This window comes from Pinus tabuliformis, chromosome 2_2, assembly GCF_031772625.1.
Source record: "Pinus tabuliformis cultivar Carrire ecotype Pingquan chromosome 2_2, CPIR1, whole genome shotgun sequence".
Taxonomy (NCBI): domain Eukaryota; kingdom Viridiplantae; phylum Streptophyta; class Pinopsida; order Pinales; family Pinaceae; genus Pinus; species Pinus tabuliformis.
This window is the reverse complement of record NC_142300.1, coordinates 712,404,420-712,421,576: the sequence shown is the minus strand read 5'-3', so window position 1 is coordinate 712,421,576 and position 17,157 is coordinate 712,404,420.

The window sequence follows — 17,157 nt, the reverse complement described above, 5'->3', positions numbered from 1 at the left end:
TTTATTTCTATCAAAGATTAAGTTCTTTTGGCTATAAGTATTATCTTCTATGGGATCTATATGCATGGAAAAATTTAGAGTTATAAGTAAAGGCATATGATCAGTTATAAGTAAAGGCCTATGATCAAAGTCAAGCTTGCGGTCGTTTAAGATGTCAAAATTTATTATTTTGTTGTATAAAGGGAGATCAGAGATAATAATATTATATTATTATTATATTATTATAATAATATAAAATATAAGTATTATTATAATAATAATATAATAGCTATTATATTAATAATAATAATTATTATTATTATTATTATAATATAATATATTTATTTTATTATTATTATGATAATAATATTATATATTATTACCCAAGGGATTAATACTAAATTCCAAAGGGATTATGAACCCGGGGGAATAATATTAAACAAAAGGGACTAATATTATAAACCCAAAGAACTAATAAACCCAATCTTTTAATATTATAAACCCAAGGAATTAGTGAACCCAAGGGATAAATATTAAAAACCTAAGGGATCAAGAAGCGCAAGGGATTGATATTACAAATAGAAGAGATTAACAAAGCTCACCAAGGGATTATGAACCCAAGGAAATAATATTAAACCCAAGGGACTAATATTATAAACCCAAGATTGGTAAACCCTAATATAAATATTAGAAAGACTAAAATAAACATGGTTTATTTTCATGGTGAGACAATCCTTGTCACAATGTGACATTCAAACATTGCCAACCATGGTTGGCTATGATTGTAAATGGTTGACCATGACTGATATTATAAGCCTAAGGGAATAATAAACCCAATCGATTGATATTATAAACCTAATGGAATAATAAGCCCAAGGGATTAATACTAAAACCCCAAGGGAGTATGAACCTCAGGGAATAATATTAAACCCAAGGGACTAATATTATAAATCCAATGTATATCAACCCTAAGATAAATATTATAAACACTAAAATAAACATGATTGACCATCATTGATTTTCATATTGAGACAGTCGTTATCAGAATTCCATGTTAGACCCTGGTTGACTGTGGTTGACTTCATAATAAACCATGGTTGACTGTGGAATAATAAACCCAAGCGATTGATATTATAAACCCAAAGGAACAATAAACACAATAGATTAATACTAAAACCCCAAGGGATTATTAACCTAAGGGAATAATATTAAACTCAAGGGGCTAATATAAAAAAAACCAAGGTATATAAACCCTAAGTCAAGACAATTGGTTTCATAATGTGAGGTCAGACCATGATTGACCACAGTTGACCATGGTTGGTTATGGTTGACCATGATTGATATTATAAACCAAGTTATTAATAAACCCAAGGGATTGATATTATGAACCCAAGCGATTATGAACTCAAGGGAATAATATTAAACCCAAGGGACTAATATTAGAAACCCAACATTGGTAAACCCAAATATAAATATTACAAACACTAAAATAGACATGGTTTATTTTCATGGTGAGACAACCTTTTTCAAAATGCGACATTCAACCATGGTTGATCATGGTTGGCTATGATTGACAATGGTTAACCATCATTGATATTATAAACCTAAGGGAATAATAAATCCAATGGAGTGATATTATAAACCCAAATGAATAATAAAACTAAGAGATCAATACTAAAACCCCAAGGGATTATGAACCCAAGGGAATAATATTAAACCCATGGGATTAATATTATAAACCCAACATTGGTAAACTCAAATATAAATACTCCAAACACTAAGACAAACCTGCTTTATTTTTTATGGTGAGACAATCCTTGTCATAATGCAACATTCAAAGATGGTTGACCATGGTTGGTTATTATTGACAATGATTGACCGTGATTGATATTATAAACCTAAGGGAATAATACTCCCAAACCCAACATTCATAAACCCAAGCATAAATATTACAAACACTAAAATAAACATGGTTTATTTTCATGGTGAGACAATCCTTATCACAATGTGACATTCAACCATGGTTGACCATGGTTGGCTATGATTGACAATGATTGACCATGATAGATATTATAAACCTAAGGGAATAATAAACACAACGGATTGATATCAGAAACCTAAAGGAATAATAAACCCAACAGATTAATACTAAAACCCCAAGGGATTATGAACCCAAGGGCCTAATATTATAAACCCAATGTATATAAACCCTAAGATAAATATTATAAACACTAAAATAAACATGATTGATCATCGTTGATTTTCATATTGAGACAATCCTTATCACAATTCCATGCTAGACCATGGTTGACATCATAATAAACCATGGTTAACTGGGGAATAATAAACCCAAGCGATTGATATTATAAACCCAAAGAACAATAAACCCAAGGGATTAATACTAAAATCCCAAGGTATTATGAACCCGAGGGAATAATATTAAACAAAAGGGACTAATATTATAAACCCAACATATAAAAATACTAAGATAAATATTAAAAATACTAGAATAAAAATTTTTCAATTAATAAACCCTAAGAATTAATATATTAAACCCAAGGGATTATTAATATTATAAACGCAAGGAAAAATAAACCCAAGGGATTAATACTAAAGCCCCAATGGATTATGAACCTAAGGGAATAATATTAAAGCCAAGGGACTAATATTATAAACCCAAGGTATATAAACCCTAAGTGGAGATAATTTTTTTCATTATGTGAGATCGAACCATGATTGACCACAATTAACCATGGTTGGCTATGGCTAACCATGATTGATATTACAAACCAAGGTTAATAATAAACCCAAGGGATTGATGTTATGAACCCATGGGAAACATAAACCCAAGGGATTAATACTAAAACTCAAGGGATTATGAACCCAAGGGAATAATATTAAACCCAAGGGACTAATATTAAAAACCCAACATTGGTAAACCTAGATATAAGTATTACAAACACTAAAATAAATAAGGTTTATTTTCATGGTGAGACAATCCTTGTCATAATGCGACATTCAACCATTGCTGACCATGGTTGGCTATAATTGACAATGGTTGACCATAATTGATATTATAAACCTAATGGAATAATAAACACAAGGAATTGATATTATAAACCGAAAGGAACAATAAGCACAAGGGATTAGCACTAAAACCCCAAGGGATTATGAACCCAAGGGAATAATATTAAACCCAAAGGTGAAGTATTATAAACCCAACATTAATAAACCCAAATATAAATAATACAAACACTAAAATAAACATGGTTTATTTTCATGTTGAGACAATCATTGCCACAATGCAAAATTCAACCATGGTTGGCTATGTTTGACAATGGTTGACAATGGTTGGCTATGATTAACAATGGTTGACCATGATTGATATTATAAACCTATGGGAATAATAAACGCAAGGGATTGATATTATAAACCCAAAGCAATAATAAACCCAAGGGATTAATATTAAAACCCCAAGAGATTATAAACCCAAGGAAATAATATTAAACCCATGGGACTAATATTATAAACATAATAGTGGTGAACCCAAATATAAATATTACAAACACTAAAATAAACATGGTTTATTTTCATGGTGAGACAATCCTTATCACAATGCGACATTCAACCATGGTTGACCATTGTTGGCTATGATTGACAATGGTGGACCATGATTGATATTATAAACCTAAGGGAATAATAAACCCAAGGGATTAATATGAGAAACCCAAAGGATAAACGGAAGGGATTAATACTAAAACCCCAAGGGATTATGAACCCAAAGGAATAATATTAAACCCAAGGGACTAATATTATAAACCCAACGTATATAACCCTTAAGATAAATATTATAAACACTAAAATAAACATGATTGAGCATCATTGATTTTCATATTGAGATAATCATTATCACAATTCCATGTTGGACTATGGTCAACATCATAATAAACCATCTTTGACTTGGGAATAATAAACCCAAGCGATTGATATTATAAACATAAACGAACAATAAAACCAAGGGATTAATACTAAAACCCCAAGGGATTATGAACCTAAGGGAATAATATTAAACAAAAGGGACTAATAATATAAATCCAAGGTATAAAAATCCTTAGATAAATATTAAAAATACTAAAATAAACATGGATGAATTAATAAACCCTAATAATTAAAATTTTAAACTCAAGGGATTAATAAACCAAAGGGATCATTAATACTATAAACCAAAGGAACTAATAAACCCAACCGTTTAATATTAAAAACCCAACAAATTAGTGAACCCAAGGGATAAATATTAAAAACCTAGGGGATGAAAAAGCGCAAGGGATTGATATTACGAACACATGAGATTAATAAAGCGGACCATGATTGATATTATAAACATAGCCTAATAATAAATCCAATGGATTATGAACCCAAGGGAATAATATTAAACATAAGATACCAATATTGTAAACCCAACATTGGTAAACCCCAATATACATGTTACAACACTAAAATAAACATGGTTTATTTTCATGTTGATACAATCCTTGTCACAATGTGATCCAGATGGATGTTGGTCGCCACCCGCCTATCCCACTTGGGCCCCCGCAACTGTCTCTTTTAGTTTTTAAGTTTCCTTAATTGTAGCACAATTTACTATTTTTAGTAGTTTTTCGGGTCCTAAACTTCCAGAGCCGTTTTGAGGCCCTAAATGAATTTTTTTGGGAAAACCAGGAGCAACATGGCTAATTGGCTAACATTGCTCACTCAAAAGTTGTAATCCTTGGATATACCTTTCTAATGAGGTATTGTGCACGTCAAGCATAGATCGTATGCCAAAGTTAGGACCCTGGGAAGTTGATGTACCAATTTACCCAAATGGGGCCCACAATTTAGCGTTTCATCTCCTAGGGTTAGGTTTTTTGGATGTTTAGGGTTTTCATTGTTTCTAAACAATAAAGAGGCCTTCGAGCCTCATTGTAACACAGTTCAAAGGCATGTAGTTGCCACATCCCTTCTCAAAGATACACTACCATCGCCCTAGTTGGTTTATTTCCATTTCTATTCGTAAACATATTTCAGTATTTTACATTAATGAAATGAGGTATTATTTGTGTTGCATCTCTGTATTTATGGTTATATCTGTAATTTGTTGCGTTTCTATTTATATCTAGATTAGTGGTATCAGAGCAGTCTACTCTTTCTTTATTTTTCTTTGCATGTCCCCAACGGGGTCGGGATATAAGGAGTTAGGGCTTGAATTGGTTGAACCCTTGTAAAACCATCCTTGCAAATCCTGACAGCCTCCCATGGCAGATGAAAAGAGAGACAAGGGGGTAGGATATCCTATCAAAATCTTGCTCGAAGAAGCCCTCGAGTGACAAAAGAACTCGATGATGGAAAACTTTTCCCATATCCTTTAGCAGCTATCAAGGGGCGAGGCATCTACTTCCAACAGCTACACCGGAAACGCCACACCCTTTAAGGTACAAATTAAATTTGAAATCCCCATATTCAAGGGTCAGATAGATGCAAATGTTGGAGATAAATGATTAAATATGCTAGATGGTTATTTTTCTGTTCACGATTTTTCCAGTAGGGAAAAGATCACTTTTGCACTTCTCAAAGAAGCCCCCCACGTCAAGGACTAGTGGGAAACCTACTGCGAGTAGAAGCATGAGAGTACAACCTCACTATTTTCAGCCACACCCACCTGGAATTCGTTCCTAGATACCATCAAGGAGTGATACTACCCTGTTAAGAGCTATGAGGACAAATTCATAAAGTGGACCACACTGTGGCAGGGAAGGGACCAAGATGTGTGGGAGTTGACAAATATTTTTTATACCATTCGCAAAAAGTTGGGTATCAAGGATTTTGAGCTACATTTGGTACTCAAATACCATGGCTGCCTACATAGATACATCCAAGATGAGATGGAGTTCGTGAACATATCCTTACTTGGGACGATGTACCGATACGCTGTCAAAATTGAGTAGAAGTTTAAACAAAAGAAACAAGACTTTGGATCCATGAATCCTAAGCAAGGGAAAGGCTTCCCCAAACCGTAGCACCAAGGACAAATCCATCAAGACGGTGTGACCCAAGAAACCCGTCGAAGCCGCAAGAAAAGAACAACACGACGATGTTAAAGAAGGATACAGGAAAGTGATGTGAGTTCCATAAGAGCCCCACTCACAACACAAGTGAGTGTTGGACCAAGCAGTCACTTGTGCTAGAGTTGAAGGCTTCAATATCAGATGCATGTTCTGACCCTGAGTTAGAACTCGACAAGAAGAATGAAAAAGGGAATAAAATGATTTATGTGGAGCCCAAAACCATTGTTGCCACTACCAAGGTCTAGAAGAATGAGCCGGAAGATCCAAGCAAGGGGTAGCGTCTTTTCCACTCACAGATGGGGGTGAAGGGTTCACCGCTGCAATTCATCGTTGATAGTGGGAGTTAAAAGAACCTCATTTTAGCAGAGGTTGTGAAGCGGCTGGGACTACCAACCATACCACACTGGAAATTTGTACAACATCGGGTGGCTTCACCTAGTATGAGATCTCTAAGTGCACAACAATGTCACCTTCCCTACAGCATCAAGCCCTTCACAGATGAGCTATTGTGTGATGTTTCCCCGCTTGATGTTTGTGATGTATTATTAGGTCAACCATAATTGTGGAAGTGACATACTATGTATGAGTTAAGGCCTCGTGTTGTTATTATTTCTTTGTGTAATACATCATACAGGATACCAGAGGTAGCCCCACCTACCGACACTTCTTTGATCTCTGTTGAAGCAGGCAGTAAGATCATCTCCGAGACTAGGAAATTTATTTTCTGTCTGGTTCACTCTCAAAGTAAGGGGAATATCATAACCACATCCATGGCCCCCAAGAAGGGTTCCTCCACACAGCAGAAGTAGGTGGATACGGTCATGAAAGAATAGAGGGACATCTTCTCCTCACCCACAAGGGTACTGTTGCACTGTCAAGTCAAGCATTCATTCGATCTGACTCCTGGAGCACCTCTACCAAACAGGCAATATATCATCGCTCCATTCTAGAAAATGCCAAGTACAATCAGTGACATGATGAACATCGGGTGCCACACAAGTTTCAAGTGGTCGAAAAATTTTGGTTGCATCTACAGAAAGAGCGCCTTACAAGAGCCCATGAGAAGCTCAGACCACTCCGATATGGTCCTTACGCCATTACCAAGGTTGTTGGAAACAATGCTTTAGAGCACAACATTTCCCCATTCCTTCTCTTGCATCAAGTGTCCAATGTCGACCACCCTTGACCATGCTTCCCACCATTACTAGACACATGAAAGGTTGCAGAACAACTCACCGAGGACCAGGTTCAGCAAAAGTTTCCTCATCTCATGGAGGAACTCAACGCAATGGGGACCATTTCTTCCTAAGGGGGGAGGAATGATCCAATTGGATGTTGGTGGCCACCCACCTATCCAACTTGGACCCCCACAACTGTCTCTTTCAGTTTTTCAGTTTCCTTGATTGTAGCACAATTTACTACTTTTAGTAGTTTTTCAGGTCCTAAACTTCCAGAGTTGTTTTGAGGTCCTAAACGATGTTTTTTGGGAAAACCAGGAGCAACATGGCTCATTCCCTAGTGTTGATCACTCAAAAGTTGTAGTCCTCGAATAGACCTTTCTTACGAGGTATTGTGTGCATCAAACGGAGATCATATGCCAAAGTTACGACCCCGAGACATTGATGTACCAATTTACCCAAACGAGGCCCACAATTTCGCGATTCATCTCCTAGGGTTAGGTTTTTTGGATGCTTAGGGTTTTCCATTATTTCTCAACAATAAATAGGCCTGTGAGCCTCATTGTAACATAGTTTAGAGGCATGTAGCCACCACATCTCTTCTTAGATATAAGCTACCATCGCCCTAGCTGGTTTATTTCCCTTTCTATTCGTAAGCATATTTCAGTACTTTACATTAATGAAATGAAAAATTATTTCTGTCGCATCTCTCTATTTATGGTTATATCTGTAATTTGTTGCATTCCTGTATAAATCCAGATCATAATGTGACATTCAACCATGGTTGGCCATGGTTGGATATGATTGATAACTGTTGACCCTAATTGATATTGTAAACCTAAGGGAATAATAAACCCAAGTGATTGATATTATAAACCTAAAGGTATAATAAACCCAAGGGATTATGAACCCAAGGGAATAATATTTAACCCAAGGGACTAATACTATAGACCCAATGTATATAAATCTTAAGACAAATATTATAAACACTAAAATAAACATGACTGACCATCATTGTTTTTCACATTGAGACAATCCTTATCACAATTCCATGTTGGACCATGGTTGACCATGGTTGATATCATAATAAAGCATCGTTGACCGGGGAATAATAAGGCCAAGCGATTGATGTTAGACAATGGTTGATCATGGTAAAACACGGTTGTTTATTGTTGACCATTATTGAATAATATTAAACCCTAGGAATATGAACCCTTAGATCAATAAATCAAAAGGATTGATATTATAAACCCAAGGGAATAATAAACCTAAGGGATAAAAATTATAAATCCAATGCATATAAATCCTAACTTGACTATTATAAACCCTAAAATAAACATGGTTTACCATGGTTGATTTCCATATTAGATTTATCTATTGTGATAATGACATAATCATAAATAGTTGGACAAATATTTAACCCTTAATATTGGGGTTTTATAAAACGAAGGGATTATTAATATTACAAACCCAAGGCATTAATATTATAAAAACAAATGATTAATAAATGCAAGGGATCAATATACCCAAGGAATCAATAAACCCAACGAGCTAATATTAAAAACCTAAATGATTAATAAACCCTAGGAATTAATATTTTAAGGTCACAGGATTAATAAAACCAAGGGATTAAATGATAAACAAAAGGAATTATTAATATTAAAAACTTGAAGAATGAAGAAACCCAAGAATTTAATATTATAAACCTAAGGAATTAATAAACCCAAGGGATAAAAAATGGCAAGGGATCAATATTAAAAACAAAAGGGATTAATAAAACATAGGAATTAATATTTTAAACCCAATGGATTGATCAACCCACATGACTATGAATATTATAAACCTAAGGGATCAATAAACCCTAGGGATTGTTAATATTATGAAAGCAACATGTTAATAAATTGAAGGGATAAACATTATAAATGTAAGGGATTAATATTAAACCTTAGGAATATTATTTAAACCTTAATATTGGGGATTAATAAACCAAAGGGAATAAATGATAAACCCAAGGAATTATTAATATTACAAACTTAAAGAACAAATAAACCTAATCATTTAATATTATAAACCCAAAGAAATAGTAAACCCAACAATAATATTATAAACACAAAGGATTAATAAACCCGAGGAATTAATAAAACCAAAAAACCAATATAAGAACTGAAGAGATTAATAAACGCTAAGAATTAATATTTTAAACTCAAGGTATTAATAAAAAAAAGGGATTAATAATTTTATAAACACAAGGAACTAATAAACCCAAGGGATAAACCTAAGGGATAAAAAAATGCAAGGTATCAATATTGAAAATGGAAAGGATTGATATTTTAACCCCAATGGATTAATATTATAAATCCAAGTTGTTTAAACCCCACAATAAATATTATAAATCAAAAAATAAATATCAATGACCATCCTTAACCATTGTTGATTTTCATATTGAGACAATCTTTGTTACAATGTGGCGTTGGACCATGGTTGACCATGATTCACGATCGTTGATTATGGTTTTCATTTGAAGACAATCTTTGTTATAACGCAATGTTCGACAATGCTCATGATGATTGGTTTTGAAAATGAGAGAATATATGTCATATTAAATATTTAAAAACCGCTAAGCCCTAAATCCATGGCATCAATATTATAAACATAAATAATGTTATAACACAAAAAGAAAAATAATAAGCATAAACCACAACCAATTTAAGGACCACATTGTAAACCATAAAGCATTAAAACATGATAAATCAACATCACATTAATAATAACAAATTTATATCACTACATTATAAACAATAAATAAATTTTAAGCCATAAATACATTGATATCAATACATGAATGTATTAATAGTATAAATATCAAGAATATTGATATAAACAACTAGAACATGAAAGCCCAACAATAATATTATAAATGTAAACAACATTTTCATTTATGAAAGACATGAAAAAAGTGAAGGGATCCACACAAAGGACCACAACAATCACAAATGCAAGAGAAAAAAATAAAATAGTAAGACTGTCATTGGAGCAAAGGAACACAAATGCAAAAAACACAACTAGATTGCACACATTGAATTTAAAGAAGAACAACATAATATTACATTTTAAGACCAAAGATATACATCTTTCTACATAAAAACAATAACAAGAAAAAAAAAATCAGTTTCACCAATATTGCAACGACGAAAAGAACATTGAGTCTTAACATATATTTTTTGTTTTCTTTACATCAAATAATTCCACTACAAAATTGAACTTGAAACACTCCATCAAAAATCATCTATGGAGTGGCCTCTTCCAAAACACAACCAGGCCGATGACAAAAGCATAACCAATTCAAATCAATAGGATAATGATCATGATACTTAACACTTTCCAACCAATGCCTTCTTGTTCTCCTCCCAGACTCCCTCTAGTGCACATGTAACATGTATTTTACATGTGTTTTCGTTTCATCTAGCACATGAATATGATCATCAATAAAAGAAGGATGGAACCCATGTTTTCTATCAAACTCGTTCAAAAGATACGAAAGAAAACTTATAGCTCCAGTAATATTGCACACTGTTCTAGAATCATAGATGACATCATTATTGTCCATATCTGTATTTGAGAGACAAAAAAAGAAAAGCAACATCAATAAATAAATGCACAAATAAATAGCATACACACACAAAAACACACACACACACACATACACACACATATATATACCTAAAACATAACACCCCATTTGTATTTATGTTAAAAAACTCAATGTTATAATGTTACATGAAAAAAGAACAATCTAGTGTTACATGAACCAAATGATATAAAAATTTCTACGACTATAAGCCTCATTTCACAATACAATAGAAAAAACCGTGGAAATAGAATAAAACCAGGGCCAATATTCAAAAAATGAATATTGGCATGTTGATGGCAAATATTCAAAACCTCCATTTTTGCATTTCATTATGTAATATAAATCCACAATATTAATATCAATGTGAACCAGTTATAAAAATGATTTTGAATGATTGGTTCATATAACTTGTTGTTTATGTCTGAATGTTCTGTTGCAAAGAAAAGAACAATATGCACTTAAAAGAAAATAAGCAAATTGAACAACATGAAAAACGATGTAAACGACTTCCTCAATTATTACTATGAATATGATGAATTTATTAATCTCATAAATATATGAAAATGATTATTATATTAAAAGTAAATCAAGAGGACAATAAAATCAATTCAAAAAACATACTATAAAGAAGGTCACAATCTTATTAGATCTATGTCATAGCAATATGGACATAAATTTCTCCTCTTCTTGTTGAAAATAACAACAAGAAATGATAAAAATAGAATCTAGAAATTCCAATTTTAATTTGTCCTTTAATTAAAATTGTGAATTAAAATCGAATTTAGTCTCACCAACTGCTTGGAATAATTAATTAATTTGTTATGGATTTATTAGTTGGAGAAATTCAACTTAGAAGTCTCTCTGAAGTCATGCAACAGTTATCCCTTAAATTAAGGAGATTATCCCTTAATTAAGGAGATAAGATTGAGTGATATTTGAGTTGTAATTAGTTAGCTTAGTTTACTAAGTTAAGTCTAATTGAATTAGTTCCAAACTATTTGAGGAACTATGTGAGAGTTATCAGTCAGTTGATGCATGCATGCACTCAACCAGTGTACTCCAGACAACTGAAGATTCCCTCATCAGAAACTCATGCATGTCTATTCTGAGAAAGACCCAATTGAGGTAAATGTCAAGGACATTGCACTATCAGTTGCATGTGTTTTCCTATAAAGGAAACTAATGCATGTAGTCGAGGTAAGGTTCCTTGAGGATTGCACAGTTCTGATAGGGTGTGAGATCAGTGTTCGACTTGGTTGAGCATTTTCCACTTGGTAATAGGAGGATCACCGAGGAGAAACAGCGCAAGGAAATAGGAGCTTGGAGAGAAGAGGAAAAGGCTTCTGAGAAGCTTTGATTGCCTGTGAGCATCCAGGAGGATTGTACTGAGAGCTGGCTAGTTGTGGGAGCTAAGGCTTTGTATGATTCATATGTATTTCCACCTTGTATGATAATACAGATAGTGGGGTTTTTAGCTGAGGCTTTCCCAAAAGTATTTTCATGTGCATTGTGATTTCTTCTTCTTCTAGTTATATGTGTTCAGCTCTAATTCAGCTCAATCTTTAAGCTTCCACTAATTGATAGTAGAAGTTGATTATAGTATTTTTCTTTGTTATATTGCTTTATTGCATTAATCTATAGTTAAATTTTCTACATGGTCTTAGAGGTAGATTTGTAGAGAATTTGAAGAATTTCTACATGGTATCAAAGCTAAGTTTATCGGAGTTATGAACAATATACTGAGAAGAGAATTTGAAGTTTGAAGTTCGGGGTTGCAGGTGAAAATCGAATTCATATCATGCTTCAATTGATATGGGACATTATGTGGCTAATTTCCCATTGAAGAAGTCCATGAAGGGATCCTCGGAAGGATCGAAAGGTAAGGCATTAGCCTCTCAGTTTGGAATGGACTTTACCCTCATCGCATGCATGGTGTCATCAATGATGAGTTGTGTCTGGTATATCGACAATGGTGCCTCATTCCACATGATCGCCGATAAAATTTTATTCAGTACCTTTGAGGAGAAAGACCTCAAGATGCGCATAGAGATGGGTGACGATGGAAGGTATAATGTTTCAAGAGTGGGCACGATTGCTTTTTAGAGGGAGCATGGAGTTCCTATCACCTTGATAGATGTGAAATATCTGCTTGGACTAAAGAAGAACTTGGTATAGGTCACAATGTTGGAGGACAAAGGCTACGATGTCATTTTTAGTAAGGCAAAGGTTTTCTTCAGACACATCACAACGAGACAGGTGAAACAGATCAATGCACAAGTTAAGAACTTGTATGCTCTTGAGGTTCAAGATGCATGCAAAGCTTTTAGGAGCAAGGAAAATGTTATAGACTTGGTGGTTGAGAGGGAGAGTAAATTACCTCTCAACATGCAGCCCCAGAAGAAGTCTTAAACAATTGTGGAGGAGCCAAAATTGGAAAAGTGGGCAGAGGGATCACATGCAGCCATACCGCCAGGTGTGAGGTGGGGCGATGTGAAGTGATAGTCCAAAGAAGGTTTAAATTGGGCAGGGTCCATTGTGAGGTTTATCTCATGGATCGTACCTTGCTACGGGAGCCCAAAGTACATAGTAGCAGGAGGAATCAGTGGGATTGATGCAGTCAGAGATCAAAGTGATAGAGGCTAGAGTAGTCAAATACTAAAGAGAACAGAGAAGGGCTAACAACAATTTAGAAAGGTAGAGTCAGTAGAAGCACAAAGTTTTCAGTTTACAGAGGCAATAGCAGTCAGAGACTTTGATGGCAGATGCATCACACTGATTCAGGATGGATGTTTTTTTTGTTTCTGGAGTTGCTGGAGCAACAAAACTAGAGAGAAGTGTTGCATGCATAACATTCCAAAGGTTCATGATCAAGATTGAGTTGAATTCCTTTCTTGTTGAGAGGGAGTGTTAAAAATAGCAACAAGAAATGATAAAAATAGAATCCAGAAATTCCAATTTTAATTTGTCCTTGAATTAAAATTGTGGATTAAAATCAAATTTAGTCTCACCAGCTAATTGGAAATAATTAATTATTTCATTATGGATTAATTAGTTGCAGAAATTCAAGTTAGAAGTCTTTTTGAAGTCATGCAAAAGTTATCCCTTAAATTAAGGAGATTATCCCCTAATTAAGGAGATAATATTGACTTATATTTGAGTTGTAATTAGTTAGCTCAGTTTACTGAGTTAAGTCCAGTTAAATTAGTTTGAAATAGTTTGAGGAACTAATTGTGAGTTATCATTCAGTTGATGCATTCATGCACTCAACAAGTGTACTCCAGATAACTGAGGATTCCCTCATCAGAAACTCATGCATGTCTATTCTAAGAAAGATCTAGTTGAGTTAAATATCAAGGACATTTACTATCAGTTGCATGTGTTTTCCTATAAAGGAAACTAATGCATGCAATCAAGGTAAGGTTCCTTGAGCATTGCGCAGTTCTGACAGGGTGTGAGATTAGTGTGAGAGATCAATGTTCCACTTGGTTGAGAGTTTTCCACTTGGTAACAGAAGGATCACCCAGGAGAAACCATGCAAGGATATAGGAGCTTGGAGGGCAGAGGAGAAGGCTTGTGAGAAGCTTTGATTACCTGTGAACATCCAGGAGGATTGTACTAAGAGCTGGCTAGCTATGAGAGCTAAGGCTTTGTATGTTTCCTATGTATTTCCACCTTGTATGATAATACAAATAGTGGGGTTTTTATCTGAGGCTTTCCCCAAATATTTTCATGTGTATTGTGATTTCTTCTTCTTCTGGTTATATGTGTTCAACTCTAATTCATCTCGATCTTTAAGCTTCCGCAAATTGATAGTAGAAGTAGATTATAGTATTTTTCTTTGGTATATTGCATTATCGGGTGAGTCTACAGTCAGATTTTCTACATGGTCTTAGAGGTAGATTTGTAGAGAAATTGTAGAATTTCTACATTTCTTTCTTCCTAATTGTAACATATGCACTATCTTTCATCTTGGCATAATGTTGAAAGGAGAAAGGCGGTGCAATACATAAACCATCTATTGATTTCAATATTGATATGGTTGTGAAGGTAAGGCCTTGCTGCTCTTTATTCCCAGTATCAACTGACGCTCATTCTAAAGTCAATCCATGTGACTTGTGGATTGTAAGAGCCCATGCCATCTTCAAAGGAATTTGTTTTCGATTTCCTCTTATCACTGGTGTGATAGGCACAATGTTTGGATTGCTTACATCAAATGGAACACTAACATACTTATCAAAAAAAACAGTTGTGAACATTGGAAGTTGAGGTGGCTTAGAGGTAGGCGTATAAATTATATCCTTAACATAACCAAGTGCACCATTCACCAAGCCATCTTCAACCCATAAATTATAGGTCAACATAACATGATGACCATGACACAACAAAACTTTACATTCCAATTGATCATCATCAACACCAATGATTTCTAAATGCCTTGAATGCTCAACAATACATCATGCAATTAGAGAATCTAATTATTTTAACATATCCCTATTATGGAAGGAGACCAAATTATTTGTTGGAAACATATGAACTACTGCATTAAATAAATCTCTTTCTCTAGGATGCAACCTCATATCAGCCCATGTCATAAGAAACTCCCAATCTTCAAGAACAGGTTCTACAATTCTTATGTTATTGAGGACTCTACGAAAACAAGATTGTTTCTCATTATTCCCTAGTTGGCAAAATATTTTGTCAAGAGTGACAACAATGTTGAATTTGTTCCACAAGACTTTCCCTGTTGTATTACCTGCATACATAGGCTTATCTCTCATAGGAGGTAATTGGCCAAGGTCAGCCACAAGGATGACGGATCTGCCACCAAAAGGACAATTCTTTTTTCTCTGGAAATGCTTCTCGTAATCGAGCATCTATTTGTATAAACAACCTTGATCCTAGAAAGCTCATTTCATCAATCAATATATATCTAACATGTCACATTTCTTCTTCGAATACTGCAAGTGGTTGCCCCTATAGTGGCTGCATATCTTTAATTGGAATTCTTAGAGTTGAGTGTATTGTTTTTGCATGTATATTAAAAGCAGTTATTCCTATTGGGGTGAGAAGAAGCAATGGGATTCTTCCATTACTTGACAAATTAGAAAGAGCTTCAAAAATGAAATGGATAAGGAAAGACTTCCCAGTGCAAGGAGCGCCCTAAACAATCATAGGAAGAGCTTCACGAATCTCATATTCAGCAAAGAGCCTTAAAACAATTTCAAAAGCAAGTTGTTGATTTTCTGACAAAGAATCTTGAGATGCAAATATTCTGTTTGAAAGGTCAAAAATATCACCCCTTGATTTTTCATTCCTTATAAAATTAATAGCTTCTTCTGCAACATCATCAAAAATAGTTGTACTTTCCCAGTCAAAGGATATATCAAAGTCCCTTCGACCAAGGGTGTGAAGATCAAAAACATTGAAATCATTTGGTGGAACCAAGCAAGAGAAAATTTGCCATTCTTGAAAATCATCTTCAAGATTCATTTCCTGGTTAGAAAAATCACCATCTTCTCGATATCAAAAATTCCTCCAATTTTCAATAATAATTTCAACTGAAAGGCCAATTTCTGTAGGAATATCATAAAATGGCTTGTACAAGAGAAATTATGTCGAGAAAAAGGTTTCAAATTCCTCCGAAGCCTCACCAGGAATAGAATAAAATCATGTCCAAACCCGAACAATAGCATGAACATCTTTAGGCTTCCATGGATCTTGTTTACACTTGCTATCAAATGTCCAAGATCTACTTGTTTCTATCAAAGATAGATGTTCAAGGAAAAAAGGTCTCTTTTGATAATATTGAACAAAAGTATTCTCAGATGAACATTGCAAGCCATCCCTTGATATTTTCCTAAAAACCTTTCTTCCAACATTTAAGGAAACAAATTTCTGACTACAAACAACAAGAGGTAGCTTAAGTGACATGTGGCATGTTTCTTGTTATCCAATTTCATGGTCAACAATTGTTTCTGCAAGAAACCTTCTTTATGCACATAAAGCATGATCCTCAGAGCCAATAGAATTTGAAATTATAGTTAACATATGATGATAACTTTCAAAGCTTTTTCCTGCTTTCGATGCATACTTAGCAATATATTTCAAGACAACATAGTGAGAAAGCACTGGCTGGCAATCCACATTTTCACACCACATTGTTAGAAGGTCAATGTTATGTACATTAAGTCTGTCATCATTTCTTGCTCACTCATATTTTTTTCTTCCTTCATCATCTATGAACAATCTTGATTCATCACAAAGA